The sequence below is a fragment of the Neomonachus schauinslandi genome, chromosome 10, assembly GCF_002201575.2.
Source record: "Neomonachus schauinslandi chromosome 10, ASM220157v2, whole genome shotgun sequence".
NCBI lineage: Eukaryota > Metazoa > Chordata > Mammalia > Carnivora > Phocidae > Neomonachus > Neomonachus schauinslandi.
The window spans coordinates 40,679,456-40,705,264 of record NC_058412.1 but is presented as its reverse complement, the minus strand read 5'-3'; positions in this window follow the sequence as shown (position 1 = coordinate 40,705,264).

Genomic DNA, 25,809 nt, shown 5'->3' with positions numbered 1-25,809 from the left:
GACTAGTTGTTGAGATGGGTGTAAACCTGTATTGTGTCAGAGGGAAAATTGTGCACTTTTAGAAATCTAGGTAGAGAATGGCCTTGGCATGCAGAACACTCATCTTCCAGCTATGGATTAGTGAATTGTCCCTCTGTTCATCCCCTCATAATGCTGCCTTTGTTCTAACTTGATAGAAAATGGCAGTTTGGCCTTGCGCCACAGCATCTTCTCAACAGAATATTTGAGGATATTCAAGGGATTTTTGTAGGCTCCATATGTGAAATTTAAGAGAAAATCATTGAACTGTTTCTTTTTGCCACTTAACCTTGAGAATTCATTTTCTGCTTTTCAGCAGAAAAGGAAGAGATAAAAGTACTTTTATAAAACTTACAGTCTCTTTCTAGCTGTTAGAAAAATGCAACTTTTTGGCTTGATTAGCAGAAAGGACTTGGTTCCTTCTGTAGATGACATCTTTAAGTATTACTAGGGTAGGAGGATGGGAAAGTGTTAGACTGTCACAAATTCTTAAATTCTTCTTGTATCACAGGCCATGTCTGGGCATAGTCAGGTTTCCTGCAATGGGGTAAGATTGGCTCAGGGAGAGCCTAGGATTCAGAATGAACTTGGGGGAGAGAAACAAAGTTGTAGGGGCATGAACAAAGCATAACTTAATGGGAATATCATATCCAGATCCAAAATAAGAGTGCAGTGAAGCATTTCCTTTCAGGGTACAGGTTGTTAAAGCATGAGGGTAGAAGTCAGCAAAGACAAATGCAACAAACATCATTCTTCCTTGCAAGACTAAGATTGTTACAAAATCAAGAACTGCATTTTATTTACCTGTGTATCCCCAGGAGCTAGCGTGTGACTGGTGCATGGAAGAGACTTAGAAACTTTTGGGGGGGAAATACTGTATGGATGCATGAACTTATGTGCAAATGAATAAATGCAGGAACTTATTCATTCATGAATGAATTAATAAATGAAAGAATAATTAAAAGTTTAGGCGAGGAGGCTATTGGCATAATCAAATTTGATCAACGTCCCCAAAGGAAGTCTGGGACTGTAAGGCAAAGCTTTTCCATGTCTGAAGAGGAATGGAGAATTCCACAACTTACTAATACAAGGTTTTGAGCACAGAAAAACAGCAGAATCAAAATGGTAAGGTCAGTAGTAATGACTCAGTTGCCAATACTAGAATGTTTGATTGGAGCCTAGTAACAATCTCCTGCCCCAGGTAGAGATAGAGATGCTAGACATGTGGTGAGAGGCTTAGCTTATGGATAAAGATTAAATGACTCTAGGAGTCAGAACTCAGAACAATTTCTGACACTTCGCACTTTTCCTTTCCTGAATCTCTGAACCATATGATCAACAGCTAGTTTCCTAGTACTTAGTTAATATTTATTTTGAGATTTTGAATGACTTTTCAAGGGCTGGAATGAAAGTAAAAAATTGTGGTTAAGAGTAGAAGCCAGATTTTGTTAAGGACATGACTAAATAAATAATAGAACATCCAGATAATAAAATGTTATTTAAAATGCATATAAAGAGTTTATACTAAATGCTTCAACCATAAAGTTAAATTTTATAAAATTTTATAAAATTGTGAATGCACTATAATCTGAATCATCCTTCAAAAAAAAGATGTGTCAAAATTTAATGAATTCTAAGAGGGCTTCTTGGTGATGAATCCATGGGTGATTTATTTTGTTTCTTCTAGTTTTCCAATATCATCCAAATAGTCTATAATGAGCATATATTAATATTACAATAAAAAACAATTTTAGTCATTTATTTTCATTTTAAAAACATTGTTTAATTTTCTTCAGTCATTAATAAATTAATATTAGTCCCACAAGCCCCAGATTTTGCTTTAAAACCTGTATAAGTTCTTCAGAAATTATTTTAAGAAGGAGTGTGTATGTGATTGTGTGTGTCCCTATATGTGTATTAAGTTCATTTATAAAGGAATCAATTGCACATCCATTGTGCAAAAGTATTGGTATTGATCCAATTAAGCTTTCTGTGTAAAAAAAACAAGAACTAGGGTCTTGGGACAATGAATTAGATGCTTGACAGATATTTATCAAGTGAATGAAGAAAAGAAAGAAATATGAAGGTAAGGAAGGTGAAAGGTTGTGAGAAATTCACTCTGTTTTAGAAAAGATTTTGAGAGGCAATTCCTGAATTCTTTATTGGTATGTAGGATTTCATCAATGTAAAACAATGTTTTTACTAACCAATAAATGTGCTTTATTAGAATTTTAGGGGATACGCAACAATAGGCAAGAAACAAAGAGGATGAAGTACCTGGACTGATAGCACTGATTTTTGGCAATTCATTTCCACTCTCTTAACTTCAGAGTTCTTACTAAGTTTGTGTCAGCAATTAACCAGAGAACCCCTAAAGTCTCTCCTCCATTTGGGCCTTGTGTTCCATGGATCTGTTCTACTCTGTGGCACATTTATGGCTGGCAGCTTTTTCAAATATCAGTATGGATTTTCTAAAAATAAGATTGCCCTAATCTGTTTAACTTGGTGAAAAGCCTAAAATGGAATAAAATTATATTTAACAAATTAGCATTTTTGAAAAGAAAAACTGAGTTTCTGACATAAATTCTGAAAATTATTATTGCTATCCTATATGGTTTATTATTTGCTGTATTATTGTAAAAGTTTTTTTTTTATTTTTTTAAGATTTATTTATTTATTTTAGAGAGAGAGCACGGTGGAGGGGGGGGGGGAGAAAGAGGCAGAGGGAGAGAGAATCTCAAACTGATTCCTGCTGAGCATGAAGCCCAATGCAGGGCTCCATCTCACGACCCTGAGATCATAACCTACGTGGAAATCAAGAGTCAGATGCTCAACTGACTCTGCTACCCAGGTACCCCTGTAAAAATTTTTAAAGAGGAAGAAAATTAAAATCCTATGTGCCAGTGGCTATGTCAGGTTCTTTGTATCTACATTAGATACATTTATCTAATACTAAAGATATAAAAATATATAAATTTTAATACACTAGAGGGAAAAATTGTGGCTCAAAAAAATTGACTATCTGACAGAGCTATGTTTGGAATACAGAGCTCTCTCATTTTTAGATGTAAATCATCCCCCTGTTAGATTTTAACCTCCTTGAAGACGGGCACTACATTTTTGTTTACCCTTTTCCCTTAAATGGAAAAGCTTATACTTAAAAGTGTCACTAGTGATTGAAAAAATAAAACTAAACAGAATGGATGAAATAAGGTAGGATGAGATGAAATGGGTTAAGCTTGAGAGAAGTAGAATAAATTATAAATGAAATGGAATGGGTTGCACTAAGTGTAAGAAAAAGTTTTCTTTCTTTCTTCCCTTCTCTGTATCCAAATTGGATCTCTGCCTAAGTAGTTGCTAAAGCATATAGTAACCATTAAGCACCCTTTCTTCTGACCTACTGCCACAATTAGTTGGCAACATTTAAATAGACCAAAATTATTTATTATTTTTACTATTGTTAATAACTGCTAATTTCTTTATCTGTTAGGTTTAACCTTCATATATTGCCACTTACTCATTGGACGATGTACCACTGACCTACCAATGCCAGTAATGAGACATGTTGAACCATTAAGTGATGGTCAGGGTCCCCAGATTCCAAACCAGAAGTCCTTGCATCTTCTCTTTGAGACAGTCACTCTGGAGCCACCAAAAAGGGAGCACTTAAATGTAATTTAAGATTCAGAAAACAGTTTATGACTTCCAGGATTGGAATTTCAGCCACATCCCTTGTTAATTCTGTGTCGTTTGGTGATGGACCTCTTCTCTCATTGCTTTAACTTCTTCAAAATAGAGATGAATGATAGACGCACCACGCTATAAGGTTGTTCTGAAGATCAACTGCATTATTACATGTAAGATGTTGAGGACATAGCCTAACCCATAATTAAAACTCAGTATATATTAGTGTTCATTAATTTTTAAAAGATTTGTTTATTTATTTCAGAGAGAGAGCAGGGGTAGGGTCAAAGGGAGAGGAAAAGAGAATCTTGAGCAGACTCCCTGCTGAGCGCGGAGCTGGATCTCACATCCCTGAGATCATGACCTGAGCCAAAATCAAGAGTCAGGCATTTAACCAACTGAGCCACCCAGGCACCCCTTTTAGTGTTTATTATTAACCCAAGTTAATAATAACCTTTTTTCCTTTTATCCAGTTCCACATTTCAAGGAAGATTCACTCAAAAAATATAAATTATGTATTTCATAAGTGCCAGACATTTTTCTTGTTTGAAGGGATACAGAGGTAAACAAACAGACCAGATGTCTCTACCACAGAGCTCTTATTTGGTGTGTGTGGGGGTGTGTGTGTGTGTGTGTGTGTATTTTGTGACTGCAATAACAGCCAGTGTAAACTAAGAAATAAGTAAGCAAAATAATTTCACATTTGTTCCGTGAGAGTAGTTGCAATCAAGGAGGGAGTTTGTGGGTTACAATTCTAATAGGTTAGGAGAAAGTAAACTTACTTTGTGGACATAATGACTGAACTGAGATTCAATGGATGGATGAGGAGAGAGAAGTCATTTCAGGAGCAGGGAAAGAAGCAATTCAAGCAGGGAGAACAACAAATTAAGGTGGAAAATACCTCGAAATATTCAAGGAACGAGAGAATAATGAAGGCAGTTAAAATATAGTAAGTGAGGGGCATGTCACTGCGGGGAGGTGTGGTGGGGGCAACACAGTTTGAGATAACATTGGAGAATAAGGCAAGGGCCAAAGCATAAAAGGTCTTGTTTACCATGAAAGGAGTTGGATTTCTTTCTAGGGTAAAGGGAAAGGCATTTAATTTTTTATGATACGATCTGATTTGTGAAAGGGTAACTGTGAATGTTGACTAGGAAACGGATTACAAGAATGTGGAGTTGAGAGCTGAGAGGGTACAGAGGCTAATACAACACTTGCAGTGATGGATAACAGAGCCTTGATCGGGGTGATGAAGGAGGGCACAGATGACATGCCAGATGGTGCGTGTGGGTCAGGAGTGATGAGCCAAGGGATTGTTTATGTTTTAAAAATAGGAGATTTAGAGAATTTTGGTATGCGGTAGAAATTAATCAGGCAGAGGAAAAAAAGATGATGATGCCGAAGAGAGAAGTTTTAACTGGAGAAATCAATCCTCCTGATTAATGTCCTTTATGACCATAACACAGACACCACCTCCCTATAGCTGAAGGTACAGTTAGTAAAACCTGTATCAGAGCACAACACAACCACTATGTCACAATGAAAATGAGAGGCGCCCAAGGAACACAAGCGGAGTGTGAGGCCCAGGGATGACAAAAGAGTGAAATGAAAAAGTGCCAAAAAGATGGCCAAAGTCTCAGCTTCTCTGCACGTTCCCTCTCGCAGTTATTGCCACATGAGCAGCCCACTCTGAGTCACGCTGACAGAATGACTTTGTGTTAAATTATTCCAGGAAGGAAAATTGAGCATGTTTGCCCCTTCAGTGGGAAGCTTCTGACCACCCCCATTAAGGCTGCTTTCTGTCCAGCAGGCCCTAACGCCTCTGCCACCCTCGCTCCCTTAGAGAAAAACAAGACATTCTCCTCGGTAATGCACATTCAGTAGGAGCTCCCTCAATCAACCTTGCTTGACTAATTGAAAATTAACATTTGAAGATCTAATAATTATAGAAAAGGAGGTTCCCAGTTTCTCATTGTTTAATAATTATGAGATGAAGACAGAATCAGACCTGAATCAAATCGATTTACAGTGAAGTCTCAGCAAACTGAAACCTGGCTCGTGCACCAATGACAAGAAAAGGCTCCTTGACCCTCCTGATTTGAAGACCATTTAGATGTAAGATAGTAGATCACACAGCCTTGACCAAAAGCATCTTCCAAACTGATCTGGTCAAAGATGAGCTTTTCAAGGAGCATGGCTGGGGTCCTATAGCATAACATATTCCATTCATGTCACATACCCATAAAATATGTTTTTTTAAGTGTGTGACATTCTAGAGCGGAGCAAAGAAAAGTTGCTTACAATGGCTTTAGAACATTCATATATCTCTTTAGCTGTTCCCATATTCACATTTTATTTTCTGATGTGTGAGGCACATCGCGAGAGACTAATCATCACTACTAGTGATTTGCCCTCCAGTGTCCTCCAACCATAAACTATTTTATCTATCTAAGCCAATAAAACTGTTTTTGGCTCCCTGATGAACTATTGCATTGTGAAGTGAATTATTTTTAAACATTTGCCAAACTAGCAGTTCCCATGAGCATCCATGACTGTATTATGGAGACGGATCTGTCATAGAAATAATTCAGAATAGAGAAATGACTGGAAGTGAGTAGACTCAATGCCTACAAAACGAGAGCTTCCTCTCTCTCCCTCACCTTGTACTCTGCTTTCCTGATTGCACCAGGGAGGTAGGAGAAACAGTTTGAAGTTATCATTGGACAGCCACCAAATAATAATGCCCCTGTGGTAGCATTGTTCGGCTTCCTAATAACAATCTCCAAGTTCTCGTTCTCTGGTAGTCTCCCACAAGAGGGTCTTCAAAAGCCTTGTGGCCTTTGTGGTAACCACAGGGGTCACATGAGCCAGTTATGGTCAATGAGACATAAGGAGATGCTTGCCGGGGGATTTCTGAGAAAGGTTTTATCTTCTTGATAAGAGAGAGAAACTCTTATCCAGGTTTTCGGTTATAACCTAAATGATTTCAACCATTAATTTTACTAGGACAACTTGGGATTCACTCAGGATTACCTGAGATCCAGGCAACAACAAAATTATTTCATCTAATACAAAAGAAGTTTCTTTAAAGTCAGAAAGACTTACGATTAAACCTCGGCTGAGCCATGTATGCTTTCTTCTGTTTTGAACACATTTCTTAAGCACTGTGTATGTCCATTTTCTTACCTCTAAAATATAATTGTCACTATTCTCTGATTTTTTTAACATATTAATAAAATAAGTGGCATTAATACATTACCCAAATCTGAGCCAACTTCATATTTCTGAAAACAATCCTTAATTGGTTGGAGTATGTTATTTATAAATATGCCCATATAATGAGTTTTTAAATATTTAATAATAATATTTTCCTCTGTCTTTATAAATGATGTGGTATTATTTTTGTCCAATTTTGTTTTGGAATTAGGCAATAGACCTGTCAATTGGAAGTTTTTCATGGTTTCCTATGCTCTGAGAACACTTAAATTCCCTAGAAATTCTCATTTTCTTCAAGATTTTATGAAAATGATCAAATAAAACCATCTGAGCCTAATGTTAGGTGAGAGGTAAATATTTGGCCATCTTTTATATTCCTCTCCCCATAATTAATGGCCTATTTAGGTTATTCATCTTTCCTCATGACCATTTTCATCATTTAAATTTTCTTGAAAAATTATACATCTCTTCTCAACTTCATAAAATCACAAGGATTTGAAATTGTACATTGAATTCTCTGATATGTTTCAGATGCTTTTGTGTTTGATTTTGTATTTTCACAATTAAAATGCTCATTATTTATTCTTCTGTTTTAATTGAGCAAGGCTATGCTGTTTTCTTTTTTAATAATGTATTTTAAAGAAACTTTCTTAATTTTATGTTGAATACTTTTTTTGTTTATTATTCTTTTATTTCTTTTTTAGTATACCTTTCTTACTTTATTTATATCTATTATCTCCTTGAGTCAAATGCTTGCTTTGCTTATTCAGAGTGAGCAAACTCCAGATTAGTTACCCGCAAGCTATTCACCACTGTCTTTTCCCTTGCCTTCCTCTGCTGTAGTTATAAAGACAAAATACTCAATTTCAATTGCCTTGCACCCAGAGATAATTCTGGCCAGGTGTGCCATGGGTTTTAAGCACTTTTCTCATGATCCTCCTTTTTCCCTCCCACCATAAACACAGACCTCATAATTGGAAATACCACAGCAGTGGATCTTGAGAAAAGAAACCAAATGGTAAGGATGGCAAGGAAGGTAAAGAGTAAAAGCTTACATGTATTGATGCCATTGCTGGACTGTCACAAAGGCCAGGGTAGCTTAATCCTAACAATGTATTGGCTCAGATCAATAATTACCTTACTTATTTAAGCCAGTGTAGGTTATGTTTTCTTTAGCTTCCTGCTGAACACGTTTCTGACTTAAAATTTGTACTATTTAATTTTCTAGCATATGTTTAAATTATAAGTACCATTTTCCACATATATGTGTTGTATACTGGTTATTCTAAATAGTCTGGATTGTTTTATTATCTTTTTTGTTTTGTCTTTTTACCCTGAAAATATTTATGATGTTTACTTTTTTTTTGTTTCGTTTTTTTGTTTTGTTTTGTTGTTTTGAGAGAGGGAAAGAGAGAGAGATAGAGAGTGCGCGCATGTGCACACAAGCAGCAGGGAGGGGCAGAGGGAGAAGGAGAGAGAGAATCTTAAGCAAGATCCATGCCCAGTGCAAGCCCAACACCGGGCTCGATCTCACAACCCTGAGATCATGACCTGAGCTGATATAAAGAGTTGGACGCCTAACCAACTGAGCCACCCAGGTGCCCCATGAATGTTTATTTGTATTTATTTGTTGGCATATGTTTTAGATACTTAGATTTTATATATTGTATATGCTTTTCTGTTTTAGAATATACAGTGCTACTGTCTATACTTCCTTTCTGCCCATTGTCTCAAATCCATTCCAATTAGTAGTGTGCACTTACGGCTTCTTAAAACCTCCTTTGTAAATGTTACCAACATGATGAGATCAATTGTCAATACCTGTTCTTGTCTTATTCAAATTCTCAGTATTACCTGATACATTTTTGTCACTTTCTCCTTGAAGCCTTATCTTCACTTGAAGATCAGGACATTAGTATCTCTTTGTTCTTTTGGGGAGTTACATGTCTCTTTTGTTCAGTCTCTTTTGTGGTCTCTCCTTACCTGCATAACTATTAATTGTTGGAATATACAAGAATCTAGTCTTTGGACATATCTTTGCTTATATTTATTCTCGAGGCCATAAAATTTAGTCACATAGCTTTAAATACCATTTATATGTTGGCAACTCACAAATTTCTATCTCTAGCCACAAGTTTGTCCTTAACATCAGATTTCTCTATCTGACTGCCTTTTTGGCATCTCCATCAGGAAATCTAACAGATACCTCATATTTTATATGTCAAAATATACTCTTAATTTCCTCCTCTTAAGTACTTCTCCCATTCTTTTCCCTATCTCCATGACAACTCCATTCTTCTAGTCATGCAAGTCACAAAACCTGGCATCATTCTTGACTTTTCTTGTTCTCTTACAGCCATTAGCAAATCCTATCAGTCTACTTACCAACAAAGTAAGTTTTATTATATTATTTTTTTCCTTGAGTAATTTACAATTCTTGGATTTTTTTGAGAGTGATTAAATTTTTAAACCCTTCCTTGCACATTAGGAAAAAATGTTTGTACATTCCTTTTATAAAGTTCCATAAACACACTCATCAATCAATTTTGATTTGTGTTCATCACACCAGCCTCTATAGCTGGGGTGATCAAATGAGGCCAGAGCTGAGACCTGAATATTGCTAGAATCCAGGTTGCAAAGCCTGGAGAAAGAACATTCTAGGCAAAGGGACAATAAATGCAGTGTTTCTCAGTTGCGAATGAATTTAGCAATGTTGGGAAGACTGGAAGTGGGCCATCTTCATGACAGTATAATAAGTTAGGGCAGAGTGGAGAGAAATAATGTCTGAAATTTAAAGCCTTATAGGTCATAAAATGGAATTTGAAAAACATTTTCAGTGGGTATAGAATTCTAGGTTGACAGAGTGTTGTTGCTGTCGATCATTTCTGTCAAGATTAAACATGTTACTGCACATACTTCTGGCTTACATCGCCCTCAGCAAGACACCTGTAGTCATTCTTGTCCTTGTTCTTCAGTGTGGAATACGTCTTTTTTTCCAGCTGCTTTAAAAATTGTGTCTATATCACTAATTTTCAGCAATATTATTGAAACATACCTTGATGCAATTTTCTTCATGTCATCTACTTTGAGTTCATTGAGTTTTTGTATCAGTAGGATTATAGTTTGCATCAAATTTGAAAAATTCTTGGCCATTATTTTTTCAAAATTATTTTCTGTCCTTTTTGCCTTTTGTGAGACCCTCATTATTTACACAAGTACTTAATTTTATTCTGCAAATGACTGATACTCTGTTTATTTTTTTTAATTCTTTCCTTTCTATCTCATTTTGAATGGTTTCAATCACTATGTATTCAAGTGTCTTTTTTTCTGCCCTGTGCAATCCATTGTTACTCCCATAGAATGAATTTTTCATTTAGACATGGTTAACTTACCTTTCTAGAAGTGTGATGTAGTCCTTCTTATATTTTCCATATCTCACACTATGCACGTATTTTACTGTAATTTCTTGAACAATATGAAGAATATTTACAAGAAATGTTTTATTATGTCTACCAATTTTGTCATCTGAGTCATTTTGGGTGTTAAGTTCTATTAACTAACTTTACTCTTATTACGCATATTTTTTTACTTCTTTGTATGCTTGGTAATTTTTGACAGTACTTGGATTTGTTTTCTGGAGTAGCCAAAAACAAGTTCCACAAACTGATTACTTAAAACAATGTCAATTCTATACAGTTCTGGACAGTTCCCTATAGCTCTATAGGCTAGAAGTCTGAAGAAACTTCCCCTCCAAAGCTCTGGGGAAGTATCTTTCCTTGTCTCTTCCAGCTTCTGGTAGCCCCAGGTGTTTTTTGCCTTGTGGTAGCATAATTCCAATCTCCACCTCTGTCTTCACATGGCCATCTTCCCTCCATATGTCTCTGTGCCCAAATTCCCCTCATCTTATAAGGATATCAGTCATTGTGTGAGGGCCCACTTTAATGACCTCATTTTAACTTGATTGTGTCTAAGACTCTATTTCCAAATAAGGTTACATTAACAGATATTGAGGTTAGGACTTCAGTGTATCTTTTGGAGGAAACAGTTCAATGCAACAATGCCGGAACTTGTGAATTTTACATTGTTGGGTGCTGAAATTTTTTTGTTTGTTGCATTTCTTTAAATAGTTTTGAGTTTGATTTTGAAATGTGGTAAAATTACTTAGAATCCATTTGATCCTGACAAAGCCTGCTTTTTTTTAAAGATTTTATTTATTTATTTGACAGAGAGAGAGAAATAGCAAGAGAGGGAATGCAAGCAGGGGGAGTGGGAGAGGGAGAAGCAGGCTTCCTGCCGAGCAGGGAGCAGGGCTTGATCCCAGGTCCCTGGGATCATGACATGAGCCGAAGGCATATGCTTAACAACTGAGCCACCCAAGCACCCCCAAAGCCTTTCACTTTGTTAGGTGGGGCCGGTTCAGCTTCTAGTCTAGGGCCCCACAACTGAGGGAATAGCTTTCAGGGTACTCTACTTGATGTGAATTTTGAGGCTTTTCACCCTGGCTGTCAACATGAGCCAGCCTTCTGTGAACTCTAGAGATTGTTCCATCTGATTCTTTCTGGTGGTTCTTTCCCCACCCGGTAATTTCTCACACATACGTACTGATTAGAACTCAGATGAAAACTTGAGAAGAATTTTCTTCTAGAGCTCTGGAATTCTCTGTGCAGCTCTTTCTTCTTCAATACTGTGTCTTTAGAGTTCTGGCTACTTTGGCCTCCTGACCTCTGAAATATGTTTCTACAACTGAGGGAGACCACGGACTTCAGTTTGGTTCCCTCCCTGTGCTTTGGCCTAGCAATTCCCTCGAGGCATGAACCTGGGGCATTTGTAAGGCTCACAATTTTTGTTTCCCTTCCTTTATGAATTAATGATCTGTCACTGTTTTTCCAATACCTCAAACACATTGTTTCATATATTTTATCTACTGTTTTAGTTGTGAAAGGGAGAAAGGAAAATCTGGCCTTTTTACTAATCATAGCCAAAAATGGAAGTCACAAAATGGAGTTTGGATTATATGTTAAATAAATAGTTACCTATCATTTGATTTGAAAGAAGGGTGTGATATCATCAGATTTATTTTTTTAATATCATTCTTCTCAGAGGAAGGGAATGAGCTGAGCACAGGATAGGGAAAAGGAAGACCAGCCAGTAGTGTATTGCTTTGGTCCAGGCTAAATAATGTGGTTGCTCAGACCAGGTTTGCTGCTGTAGAGACAATGAAAAGGATGGTTTGGGGATAGAATTGTAGATGGATTCCACAAAACCTGCTGAGTGATCAGATGTGAGACAAAATGAAATAAGGGTAATCAAATATAATTTATAAATTTTTGCTAAGAAACTGGTGAATGATGATGTCATTTATTGAGTTATAGAGGGAAGTGATAGGTATAGAACTGTGGAAAGGGTTTGTTTTTTATTTATAATTTTTTTTTCCTCCCAGCTGGGAAATTGAACCTTTACACTTTACTTTGATCAATTTTGTATTTACTCTTATTTCTATTCTTTATTTTTCTATTCACTATTTTTCCTTGTCCATTTTTCTCCTTTATTGCCTTTTGCTATTTTTTCTTTTTTTCTCCTCTAATACTTTTGAAATTTTATCTTTCATTTATATTCCACTAGAATTTATCCCTTAAACTTGTATTCTCCTATCACCATGAAAAATTAATCAATATCTACAATGGGTAGAGAGGTTTCTAAAACACACATCTGACCATGTTGGACTCTACATAGAATTCTTTAGTAGTTTTCAGTGCCTCAGGATAAAATTCATTCCTACAATTTATCTTATGTCATATCTTTGCTTCTTACAAATTTCATTCACTCTGCCTTCTGCAAGAACAGAAGCTTTTTGTTGCTTTTATAAAGTCCCACAACTAGGATCGTGTTTTTTCTTTATTCTTTTGACACCTTCTTGCTGTAGCAGAAGTTCAGTTAATTTTTTAATTGAGGGAAGGAAAAACCAGAGTGACTCAGATGACATCATATCATGGACTTCAGCATTTCATTAAAACTGTTCCATTGAATATAGAATCATGAGAGCATTTTAGAAAATTCATCTGAATATCAATACAGAAAATTGGTTCATGAGTAAGCGAATTATAGTTTACATGTTAAATGACTGGGGAGTACCTCTCTCTGTTCACTTTCTCTTCTCTTCTCTGTGGGCTGCTGTCTTCTCTCTAGGAACTGCTTTTACCATGCTGTCGGGTTTTCCCATAGAGAGCAATCCCAGACAGTGGTGTACAAGAGAAAATAATCTGGGTACGGTAGAAGTAACAATATTTTGTTTCTTTTTACCTTTAATCACTTATCTTTAAAATGAATGTTTGCCAGTTATAACTAGGTGTCTTCTCCACGTCTAATATTTTAAAGATGTTATATAAATGAACAGCATGATATACTTAGTCTCCCACACAACAGTTTCAAGTGTGATATTGAAGAAAAACACAGGTCCTTGAGAAACATCAAAAGGAAATGTGAAATGTATATATTTTGATTTGGAAAATAGAAATCTTTGGGGCGCCTGGCTGGCTCAGTCAGTAGAGCATGCGACTCTTGATCTCAGGGTTGTAAGTTTGAGCCCTGTGTTGGGTTTAGAGATTACTTAAAAATAAAATCCCTTAAAAAAATATAAACTCTTAAATGAAACTACTAGAGAAGAAATGGTTTAAGGGGCTTACAGAAATAGAGTTGAGGGCCCTAGGCATAAAGTAGTGGGGAAAATGGTATTTGAAATAACAACATGATGGGGTATTTGGCTTAGTCTTAGAAGCTTAACATTCTTTTAACTCTGTTCTGTGCTCTTAAATCCACAATGGTTCTTATGATGAGGTAAAATAGCGTGTTGCCACTCAAAACCTACTAACAATGATATAAATATAACTCAAAGACATTGTGGCTGCTATTGTTCTTTCCTATTGACTTTGTATTTTCAAAAATGTGAGTATTTTACTTAGCATGCAGCTTCTCAGGTTAGCTGCCTGAAAATAATGATGTCTGCAATTAAAAAACAAAGAGTGAACTTTATAATCGCTAACCTTGCCTGAAATAATGAGCTCTTGATTACTGTAGATCTTAACCACCTCTCATCTACACAAGGAGATGCATCAGCCTTCACTACTGGTGCCCTACACAGTAGCCATTCCCTCTGAATAGGATAATATTAAGAATAATATTAATTTTTTAAAGATTTTATTTATTTATTTGACAGAGAGAGAGAGCACACAAGCAGGGGGAGCAGCAGAGGGAGAAGGAGAAGCAGGCTCCCCCAGGAGCAGGAAGCCCGATGAGGGGCTCGATCCCAGGACTCTGGGATCATGACCTGAGCCGAAGGCAGCAGCTTAACCAACTGAGTCACCCAGGCACCCCAAGAATAATATTAAAGTATTATGATTTTCTTGAGGATGTATGATACCCAAATAAAAGCCCTCGTTTGACCGCCTCCCTTACACTCGGTCCTCCTTTGAATGTTGGCAGTCATGAACACATTGCTAAACAATGAGATGGAGGGCTAAGTCCCTGTGGAGAAAAATAGATTTTCCTGAATAAAATACCAATGTTGTGTTACTCTTCATGGTTCCCTTCTTACAGCCTAGGATATGCGTCCTAGGCCTATAGACACAAAAACAGATACCATCTTTTTGCCATGAAGTTAAAAGTCAGGTGTTAGAAATAGTGGAGAAAAAGATTATTGGAGCCTGGATCCTTTTTAGAGACACCCCTTTCACCTAAGGGAGCTCTAAGACTGTGAGTTCCTGGAGATCCTTGACCATGTTTATGTAGTTCACAGTTGAATAATTAGTGCCTGTCTTGGTCCTTGAAATATAAACTGTGAACAAATACATTTTTTTCAGGAATGGGTTCATTAGAGCTTCACTGCTTGTATTAGTTAGGATTGCCTTTAGCTGCATGTGAGAGAAATCCCAATGTAAGAGTTTCTTTTTTGTGTGGGGCACCTCGGTGGCTTAGTCAGTGAACATCTGATTCTTGGTTTCAGCTCAGGTCATGATATCAGGGTCGTGGGAACAAGCCCTGCATTGGGCTCTGCACTCAACAGGGAGCCTGCCTGAGGATTCTCTCTCCCTCTCCCACTGCCCTTCCTCCCACTTGCAGGCTCGCGCTCACACACTCTCTCTCTCTCTCTAAAATAAATAAATAAATCTTTTAAAAAAGGAGAGTTTCTTTTTTCCTTTGTGTAAGTCTGGAGGTACTATAGATACCTTGCCCTCCATTGGGATGATTCTGACGGTATGTACACATGGTTTCTCAAAGAACCCAGGCAACAGAAATCTTCAGTTTTTTTCAGTTCCATCCAGCAGCTTAAGGATAGTATGGCCAAGATACCTAAAATTCTCTTAACTTTCTCTTTATGGATACAAGATGACTGCTTACATCCCACTTTCATATCAGTATTACAAAGAGGAAAAAGGAGATTTAGTGGAAGGAAGACTGGCAGTAGCAGACTTCTGTTTACAGAGCATTGATGATAACTGCGTCAAAAGGACAGCCCTAGCTGCAAGGGAGTCTGAGAGGAAAGCCTTGGCTTTCCAGATTCTGTGTTAGAAAAAAAGCAAGCAAGAAGGAAGTGGGAAGGGGATGTTGAGTAAGCCAACCCACAATATCCGTCACCTTTGTTCTGAAGCTTTAATTTCAGACTGCTTGTGGGTTTAGGGGTTTTTTGTTTGTTTGTTTGTTTATCCTGCCTTTTTAGTACCTATAAACCTATAGACAGGAAGTTGGCTGGAAATGCAGGCCACTTTTTTTTTTAAGTAGGCTCCACGCCAGGGGCTTGAAATCACAACCCTGAGATCAAGACCTGAGTTGACATCAAGATTCAGACACTTAACAAAATGAGCCACTCAAGCATCCCCTTTTTTTTAGTTAGGCCACTTTTTTTTTTTTAATCAAAAAGGGTACATGACTCAGATGGTGATGTCAAAAACCTAAATTGCAGAATGAGAACCATAAGAAAATCACAACCATAGAGAAGTTCTTACAGGAACTGGAAACATGCACCCAGATGGTTTTCAGTATGGCTGTGGACTAGTAACTACTATTTATATCATATTCCTTACTTTTGAACCAATATGTCCACTGTGGTTACCTATCCCTGCCTCTACACTGGATGTCAGTGTGTGAGGGGCTGATAACTTCTCTCCTTAGTTCAGAAGTTTTCAAATCAAAAGTAACCCAGGAGACTATAGCTGAGGAGCCTTATCCATACTGGGAGCTGATTGAGATGATGTTATAATAGGCTCATTGGAGTGGGTAAGTTTTGCATATGGAAAAAAAGGAAATCACTGTGGGCGGACGGTGGAGTGTGGCAAGATGCATATTTCAAAAAGGGCCACAACAATATTCTTCATCCTTTAAACTCTTTGTAATATGATTTACCATCTATCCTCAAAAAGTGGAGTCTATGTTCCATCCCCTTGAAATTGGTAAGCTTTGAGAATGCTTGGACCAATAGAACAGAGCAGGTATTATACTGTGTCAGCTGAGGTATTAGCTCTGTTAGAGGTTGCGTTGTATCCCCCAAAAATGATATGCTCAAGACCTATTCCCCCAAAACCTCAGAATATGACCTTATTTGAATAAAGAGTCTTTACAGATGTATTCAAGTTAAAATGAGGTCATTAGGGTGAGTCCTAACCCAATATAAAATTGGATTGGGTGCTTATAAAAAAAGAGGAAATGAAGACACAGAGATAGATAACACACAGAGGGAAGATGATGTGAAGACAAAGGACTAGAGTGATGTATCTACATCTATAAGCCAAAGAATGTCTGAGGCTACCAAAAGCTGGGATAGTCACAAAACAGCACCTTCAGATAGAGCATGGCCTTGTCAAAACCATGGTTTTATACTTCTGGTCTCAGAAATGGGAGACAATAAATTTCTGTTTCTTTAAGCCACTAAGTGTGTGATACTTTATTATAGTAGCCCCAGGAAACTAATGAAAGCCCTTAGTTGACTTGAAAGTTTCTGTGATCTCCCTCTTGGTGTGCTCGTTTTTGGAATCCTGCCTCCCAATCATACCACTTGCTTTAAGAACTCCAAGCCATATGGACAGGCCACATGAAGTCATTCTGGTTGAAATTCCATCAGACTCCCTTATGACAGCAACATCAATTGCCAGCCAAGCAAATGAGCCCTCTTGGATTTCCAATTGAGCCTTCAGAAAACTAGTTACCACCTGACTGCAACTGCATGAGAGACTCCCAAGTGAAAACTGCACAGCACAGCCTAGTCAATCCACAGAACTCTAATACGTAATAATAAACTTTTATTTAAGCCACTAAATCTTAGAGTGGCTTATTATAGATAATGAGAATGGTAAACTTGACACTAAACTTCTAAAATCTTCTCACTTCTAGCTTTAAATGCAATATTGCACATTTAAATATCTGGATCCCATTACTGTTTATCAAAGCAAAATATTAGAGTCCATGGGTATAGTAAGAACGAGTTTTTCCAGATGACATGATTGTCTATGTAGAAAATCCAAAAGAATCAACAACAACAACAAAAACCCCTGAAACTAAGAAGTGATATTAGCGAGGTTACAGGATGTAAGGTTAATATATATAAAAGTCAATTCTTTTCCTATATGCCAACAATGAACAAATAGAATTTGAAATCAAACACACAATATTATTTACACTAGCATTCCAAAAAATGAGTTAGGTATTTCATTCATATCTAACAAAATATGTACAAGATATATATGAGAAAAACTATAAAACTCTAATGAATGAAATCAAAGAATTAAATAAATAAATATTCCATGTTCCTATATAGGAAGACTCAATATTGTCAAGATGTCAGTTCTTTCCAAATTGATCTATTGATTCAAAGCAACCCCAGTCAAAATCCCAGCAACTTATTTTATTGATGTTGACAAACTGATTCTAAAATTTATATGGAAAGGCAAAAGACCCAGAATAACCAACACAATGCTGAAGAACAAAGTTGGAGATGAAAGCTACCTAACTCCAAGACTTACTATAAAGCCATACTAATCAAAAGAAAACAGTGTGATATTGGTGAAAGAATAGACAAATAGATCAATGGGACAGAATAGAGGAAGAGAGTATGCATGTGTGTGAGGGGATGAAGGGGGAGGAGAGATTAATAGAGCACAGGGGCGCCTGGGTGGCTCAGTTGGTTAAGCGTCTGCCTTTGGCTCAGGTCGTGATCCCAGGGTCCTGGGATTGAGCCCCAGCCCCACATCTGGCTCCCTGCTCAGGGGGGAGTCTGCTTCTCCCTCTCTCTCTACCCCAACCCCCTGCTCGTGCTCTCTCTCTCTCAAATAAATAAAATCTTAAAAAAAATAGACACAGCACAGAGGATTTTTAGGGCTGTAAAAGTACTTTGTATGATATTATAATGATGGATACATTTCACTATACTTTTGTCTGAAACCATAGAATGGACAACACCAAGGGTGAACTGTAATATAAACTATGGACTTAGTGATTCTAATTTGTCAGGTAAAAAGTTCACCACTCTGGTGAGGTGATGTTGAGAATAGGAGAAGCTAAGCATGTGTGGAGGCAGAAAGTATGTGGGAAATCTTTGTAGCTTCCCCTCAGTTTTGTTGTAAACCTCACACTGCTCTGAAACAATGATGTCTTAAAAAAAAAAAAAAAAAGGAAGGAAGAAAGAATGCTTCCCTATACCATCACAGACAGTTCAGCCAGGATTTTCAACCATTTGCATTGCAGTTGTGTTAAATACTAGATTTTGAAGGGAGGCTAGCTTGAATAGATTAAATAATTGCAAAACAAGGTAGCAATAATTACAACCCCATAATTCATCCAGGATAAAAATGTATTATGATGTCTACAAAAGCAGCCAGCATGATTACACTGGTCACTTGGCTGCCCTTCATGTATCACTATCTGACTAAAACAGTTCATCACCACAATCAGAACTATAACTTAGGGGCACCTGGGTGGCTCAGCCTTCCGCTTGGGTCGTGATCGCAGGGCCCTGGGATCGAGCCCCGCATCGGGCTCCCTGCTTAGCGGGGAGTCTGCTTCTCCCTCTCCCACTCCCCCTGCTTGTGTTCCCTCTCCTGCTGTCTCTCTCTTTGTGAAATAAATAAAATCTTAAAAAAAAAAAGAACTATAACTTAATTTTTTGTATCTAGTAAACAGGTCTTCTTTCCTTGCTAGATTCTTGTCAAGTAATGCCAGTTAATGGCAGCATGTATCAACTTGCCATGCTAGGTTTGCTCGGTTGAATCTTTGGACTAAAATTGCAATCACAGCATTTGTTCTTCTAATATTAATTAATATTTTCCTACAAGCCTATAGTGAGTTCTTGATCAACCAAAGATACCAGGACACAGTGAAATACTATCTCTGTTTTTAGGGGAAAATAATTTAAGCACTAAAATACTTCTTTTTTTTTCAAAAATCCAAGTCATAATGACAAATGAGAAATTTAAGTTTTTCTGTGTCTGGAGATAATTTATAGTACAGTTTTATTCCCCAGTAATGTCTTTCATACCATTTCCATTTCAAGCAAACTACCAAAGGAATTGATCTCCCAATTTCATGCACGGATTTTTCAAAATAATAATAAAAGTTTTACAGCCCTTGTATTTTATATAGTGATTTAACATAAAAAGTACAAGATTTTTATACATAGAATAGCTTATAATATAAAAATATCTCAGTATGGATGCCTTTATTTATGTTAATTCTTCTGAATTAAGTATTTCTATGCCCTCCTATATCTGAAAACCTGCATCATAACTCATCCTCAACACCAAATCCCTAGACTGTAATTTTCAATTCTAATTGAATAAAATAAATTTTATTTATTTTTACAAATTTTATAAATTGAATAAAATAAATATTTTATTTATCTATTTTATTCACCCCACTTAGATGAATCTTACTATCTATTGAACACCAGTTGTGATTTCTCTCCTCCTATTTTGGGGCTTTCTTGAGTTTGCCTTGAATTTTAATTATCGACTTACAGTACTCCACTCATACTATAAATTCTATATATTTGGGATGTTAAATAACTAATTGGTTTTGGATTTCTAGTGTCACATATGTGCTACATTCTCAATACATTTTTGAGTGACTGACAGGTTGTGAAGAAAAATTTTCGCTAAAAATTTTTAAGTCTGTAAATTTAGTAATAGCAAAAATACTAGCAAAGTCAACATTTAAGTGCTCCTCAGAGTATATACTAGGCAGATAAAAGAAACTAAGCACTGACCAATAGAAGTAAGAATATTATTTTGATAGCCTAACACTGGAAACTCCAAATGTCTGTCCACAAGAGGATGATAAATAATTGTGGTATATTTTTGCCATGGAACACTACACATCAAGGAAAACAAAATAGACTACTAATACATGTAATGTTATGGATGACTGTCAAAAACATTTTCAGTGAAAGAAGACAGACACACAAAAAAGTACATACTGTATACTTACATTTTTAAAATATTCAAAATTAGGCAAAACAAATTAATGGTGGTATAAATTGAAAGACTATTTGTTCCTGGTGTGGGAGCAATTGAATAGGGCAAAATTAAAAGATACTTAAGGATAAATTGCCATGTCACACTCATAGTGGGAGACATTAACACAAGCAGAGAAAATTTATTGTCTCTAAAAGCTTTAAAAAATAAAAAACAAGTGTGATCCAAGAGATATATATTGAACCCATAAACAAATATATAATCATTCTCTTGATGGACATCTGTAAAGCATTTATAAAAACTGATCTCATAAATTCCACATGATAAATCTCAAATTTTTCAAATTAATTGTATAATATATTCTTCATTAAACTGTATTGTATAGAATATATTTTCTGAACACAATGTAAATAATTAGAACCAATAATTAAAAGGTTATTTTATATATATATATATGTTATATAGTTTCATAGGTAGATTTACTTAGAAAGATCACACTCTTAAATAACCCATAAGTTAAAAAGTAAATTAAATTTAAAAGTTAGAAATCAAAAAGGAAATTTTGAAGTATTTAGAAATAAATGAGGATGAATATTGTCTGCATATCAGAATGTGGGAGACTTAGAACACTAAAAATTAAGACAAGTAGACCAAAGTAGCTGGAAAGGATACATCTTACCAAAAGGGAGTTGCTATTCCTTAATTCCAGAAGATTCTTGTCATGTGTGAGTGTGGACCCCGTGCTGCCAGAGTTTCCAATTTTATTTTTTAAAGAGGCCTGAGAAAATAACTATATAAAATCTTCCAAATGATATATGTTGAGAATCATCTTTTTGGAAAATTGTACTGGATGAGACAAGCAAAATATATGCCTGTCTGCAAGTAAGATGTTCATAAGCAGTGGTTCTCAAAGTGGGGTCCCTAGTACAATCACATGAGTGTCATGAGTGAATCTGTGAGGAATGTAGGTTCTCAGGCCCCATCCCAACCACTGGAAACTCTGTGGGTAGGCCCAGCAATCTGTTTTAAGCAAGCCATCTAGGTGATGCTTATGTACCTTCAGGTTTGAGAAACAGTACCTCAGAGGCTTAGGAAGTTTAACTGTGACTTCCCATTGTTGCAGGACTGCAGGGTTCTTGTCTCACAGAGTCAAAGAATGCATCTCGTGGACACAAGAGGGTGCAGAGAAGTGATAGTTTATTAAGTGAAGGTGAGAGCAGAAAGGAAAGAAAAAAGCTCTCTAGAATGAGAGGGGGCCCGAGTGGGTTGCTGCTGAGGGCTTTTTGTGGCATCTTTTATTGAGAACTGACTGGGAAGCTTGTGGCCTTGAGATTCTTGTGCTGTCTTGGTTTGTTCCCTTATCTCTTGTTTCTCTCTGTCTCAGTGTCTCCACCTGCCAGAAATAGTTTCAGAGCCTAGTCAGGAGAGTGAGGGGCCTCCTATCTCTACTGCCTATACCTTAACCCCTTCCCTGCTCAAGAGACAGGACCTGTGGGCAGAAGGAGCTTTACTGGGATTGTGAGCAGTGACTGATTGTATACTTTTTAATTAGTGGGGCTTGGGGATGGCACAAGTCTCCAAGGAATCTGGAAGCAAGGCTTTCAGGACTGTGAGGGGCCAGCTGCTGCCAAGACAAGTTTACTTTTAAACATGAAGGCACTAATGGCAGCCAAGAGTTCCTTTAGGAAGGTCACACTCTGCATGTTTCAGGTATCTGTCAGTGGGCTGCAAGCTGTAAGGAGATTTTAATGCAAGCTACATTTCTTTGGCCTTTGTTTCCCATATCACCATCTTCCCAGTTCAGCCAAAACAAATTCATTTTTAGCTTAGCAATACCTGCCAGTGAGTCTCTTCTTTTTGTAGCATTAGATTTGGCATCACTCAGAAAGAAACAGTTTGTTAGCTTTTAAAAGCAAAGACTTAAGCGTTTAAGAATACAGATACAACACACTGGAGAAAGAGAATAAAAAAGAATTTAATATTTTTTAATTGAAAAAAAGTAGCTTTGTTATATGGGCTTTATCTTTTGCAAGGTGGCTGATACATAGGATTGCATGTACCCAGTGGGGTCCTCATCGTTCCTGGGCCAATTTTATTGAACTAGCAGCTGGTTTCTTTTTCCCCTTAAAGGGAAAAAGTACTGGAGACTCCACCTGTTAAAGTATGTCCTTATTTGAATAGAAAAACAAAACAAAACCAGGAAGGCAGAGAGCTATGTTCTCATGAGGAGCTCCTATGCAGTTTGCTCTGAAATTGAACATGTTCTGATTAGGATTTATGGCTATCTAACTTTCCAAAAACAAAAGATTGTGTTTTTCTCATAACTTCTGGCTATGTCGATTTGTTTTCTAAAGAAAGCTTAAACCCTCATGGGGCAGCAAAGAGCCAAATAAACCTAATAAAAACTAGACATCTTGATTTTCTGCTAACTGACATCTTAGTGAATAATTAAATACAGTTTGATTATTTTCTGAGCTGTAAGTATCAATGATGCTTCAGGGAAACAGAGTGTGTTCCATAATATGCTATTTGGGTCTGTGTTGCAAATAGTCAGTTGAGTGTTGATAATCAGAAATAGAATCTCAATTTCCTGTGACATGTGAGGCAAATCTTTCAGGACTTGAGGACAATATCTATCACTAAATTGCAGAGAAAACAGAAAGCAAAGACAAACATATTTTTTTATCTTTTACATCACTTGGATCATATCTAAAGTTAAGCATAGACAAAAAATGAAGTCATTTGACTTTTTTCAAAATATATTTCCCATCTGACTCATTGAGGTTTGAAATTCACCAAAGAAGCTTTGTTTTATAAGTTAAATATAGCCCCCCTCTCCCCTTCAGTGGTCTCATTTTAATTAATTGAATTCCATGAATCATTTATTATTGAGTTTGAACTCACTATCAAATGAGGACAACAGGTTTGCTTAGAGTGTTATCAGGAAGATAACCTCCTTGAAATGCCACAGTATTAGAGAAAGGTGGACATGAGAGGTGTTGGGCTACTGCCCATTTTCCCCTCTACCCAGTGATGAACAGGATAATATGATTTAAGAAGAGACAAAGGCAAATATTTTTAATAAAAAATAATAAGGATATACACCTTTGACTTGTAAACATGCTAAGAATCACATTTCCATCCACAGGGCAATTTTCAAAAGTCTCCAAGAAGCCCAAGAAGCAAGTTCTAGCCAGCCTAACATTGATTGGTTCTGCTAGCTGTTTTCCTACTAGTGAAGCTTATGAGGGCCAGTGAGTGAACAGGAGAAGACTTAGACCTAAGACTTCACTGATCTCATTAAGGGAGCTTAAGCTAGTATTTGAAAGACAAAATCTGCATACATGAGTCTTAGTTCAACTCATAATTTAAGTTATAATTTAAGTAAGAAAATTGCACAGATATAATTAAAAGAAGGTAGTTAATCAGGGGGACAAACAATGGGAAATTGCAGCCAAACAAGAGCGCTTGAGTCAGACTGTGTATTTAGAACCAGGTCGCACCTGTTACTTGTGAATGACCAAATCTGTTGTGTCTCCATTCCCTCATTTGGACACGGAAATAACAATAATACCCATCCTTCAAATTATTTTGTGATAATTAAAGGAGATAACAAAAAAGCCTCTAGAATATAATGTGCAAAATGAATCTCAATTTCAGATTGACAGATGGCAGTGAGTTTAAATTGTCAATCATTGTAGAGTGGAACAATCCAGAATAACTTCTTGGAACAAGTGATGCTTGAAACAGAATTAAAGGGAATAGGAGATTTGGACTGATGGGGAGGATGTGGAGGCATGAGATGATGCATAGAGGTGGGAATCTGATGACAAACATATATGAAAAGACCACCTGATTCCCAATGGAGAGCCTGCCTCCTTTTTTCTTAACATTTTTAAATTGTTGGAAAACAAACAAGCAGGTTTTTGATGGGAGACAGGAGAGTTGATCCCCTTTTTGTCTGTGAAAGGATTTTATTTTGTTCGGCATCTTTACACAGTGGTGCTTCACCCTGTTGATAAGCAGAACAGAAGTAGAGGCTCTGCAGTCACATAAACCTGGCTCTGGGGTCTATCACTTCTTGGCTGGGTGACTCAGCCAGTTGCTTGGTGTCTCTGTGCCTCAGCTTGCCAATATGTAATCTGGAGATAAGTAGAGACACTCAGAAAAGCTTAGACAATTGCTCTTCTAGTCCAATAATTAAGATAATTCTGATTGACACTTACTAACTTTTCAGTAAATGTTACTATTTTATTTTTATTTGCCTTATTATTATAGGAATGAATGAACTGTTGAATCTCCTTGGAACAAAAGTGTTGCATAAAAATTCAGGCCCAAAGATATTTTTATTCCCAGAGTAGCTGAACTGAACAGGGACATGTGACACCAAGAGATTCAGGTCCTGTATGGACATCTGTTCTCTTTTTGAATAACTACCCAGTCTGTTGTTGGCAGCTACCCAGTCTGGTAATTCACTATGTCCCAAGCTGGATTGCAGTGACATGGCTAATGTTGCCTTATACATTATATTTGGAGCAGACCACATGAGTTGTTGCTTTTTTTTTTTTTCCTTTTTTAGTCTTTAATACCTATGTGTCCTAATTGATTTTCACATAAATGGAGTTGTAATGCTTCTATTATCCTAGCTGAGCTCTTCCTGAAATAAGAAATGGAGGCCCCAGGGCGCCTGGGTGGCTCAGTTGGTTAAGCGACTGCCTTCGGCTCAGGTCATGATCCTGGAGTCCCGGGATCGAGTCCCGCATCGGGCTCCCTGCTCAGCGAGGAGTCTGCTTCTCCCTCTGACCCTCCCCCCTCTTGTGCTCTCTCTCTCTCATTCTCTCTCTCAAATAAATAAAATCTTAAAAAAAAAAAAAAAGACACGAAACGGAGGCCCCAGTTTGCAAGGTTTAATAACGTTACTATTTAAGTATTTTAAACTATAAGAAAATGAAGTGTGTGACAGCATGGATTCCTTGGGGAGCAGACTCTGAGGTAAAGCTGAGCATGCACGAGGTTCATTAGGGGTGCTCCTGGCTTGATCACCTGGGAAGAGCAGGACTGCTCAAGGAGAGAGGATAGGCCAAACCATAAGCAACTGTTCTTGTGTAGTCTCAGCCCATCCACAAGCAATGTCGTAGCAGGGCCCGCCTTTGCGGTTCTTACGATTGTGAGACTCCCTCAGCAATAACTAGCAGGAAGCTTCGGGGGGAAAAAAAGGTTTATTACTTACAGGACCTGGAAATTACACAGCACACCTGGGGTCACACAACAAAGTTGTGAGTAGAGAGAAAGACAGAGAGGGCCTGCAGGCCTAGTGTTCTGCCTTCATTGGGGTGTAAGTCGGGGGTTAGGGTTTCTTTCTTTGTGAATTTACGACATAAGCACAGCAATTTAAAGCGTGCGAAGACAAAAAACAAGGGGCCCGAAATGTCAGTTA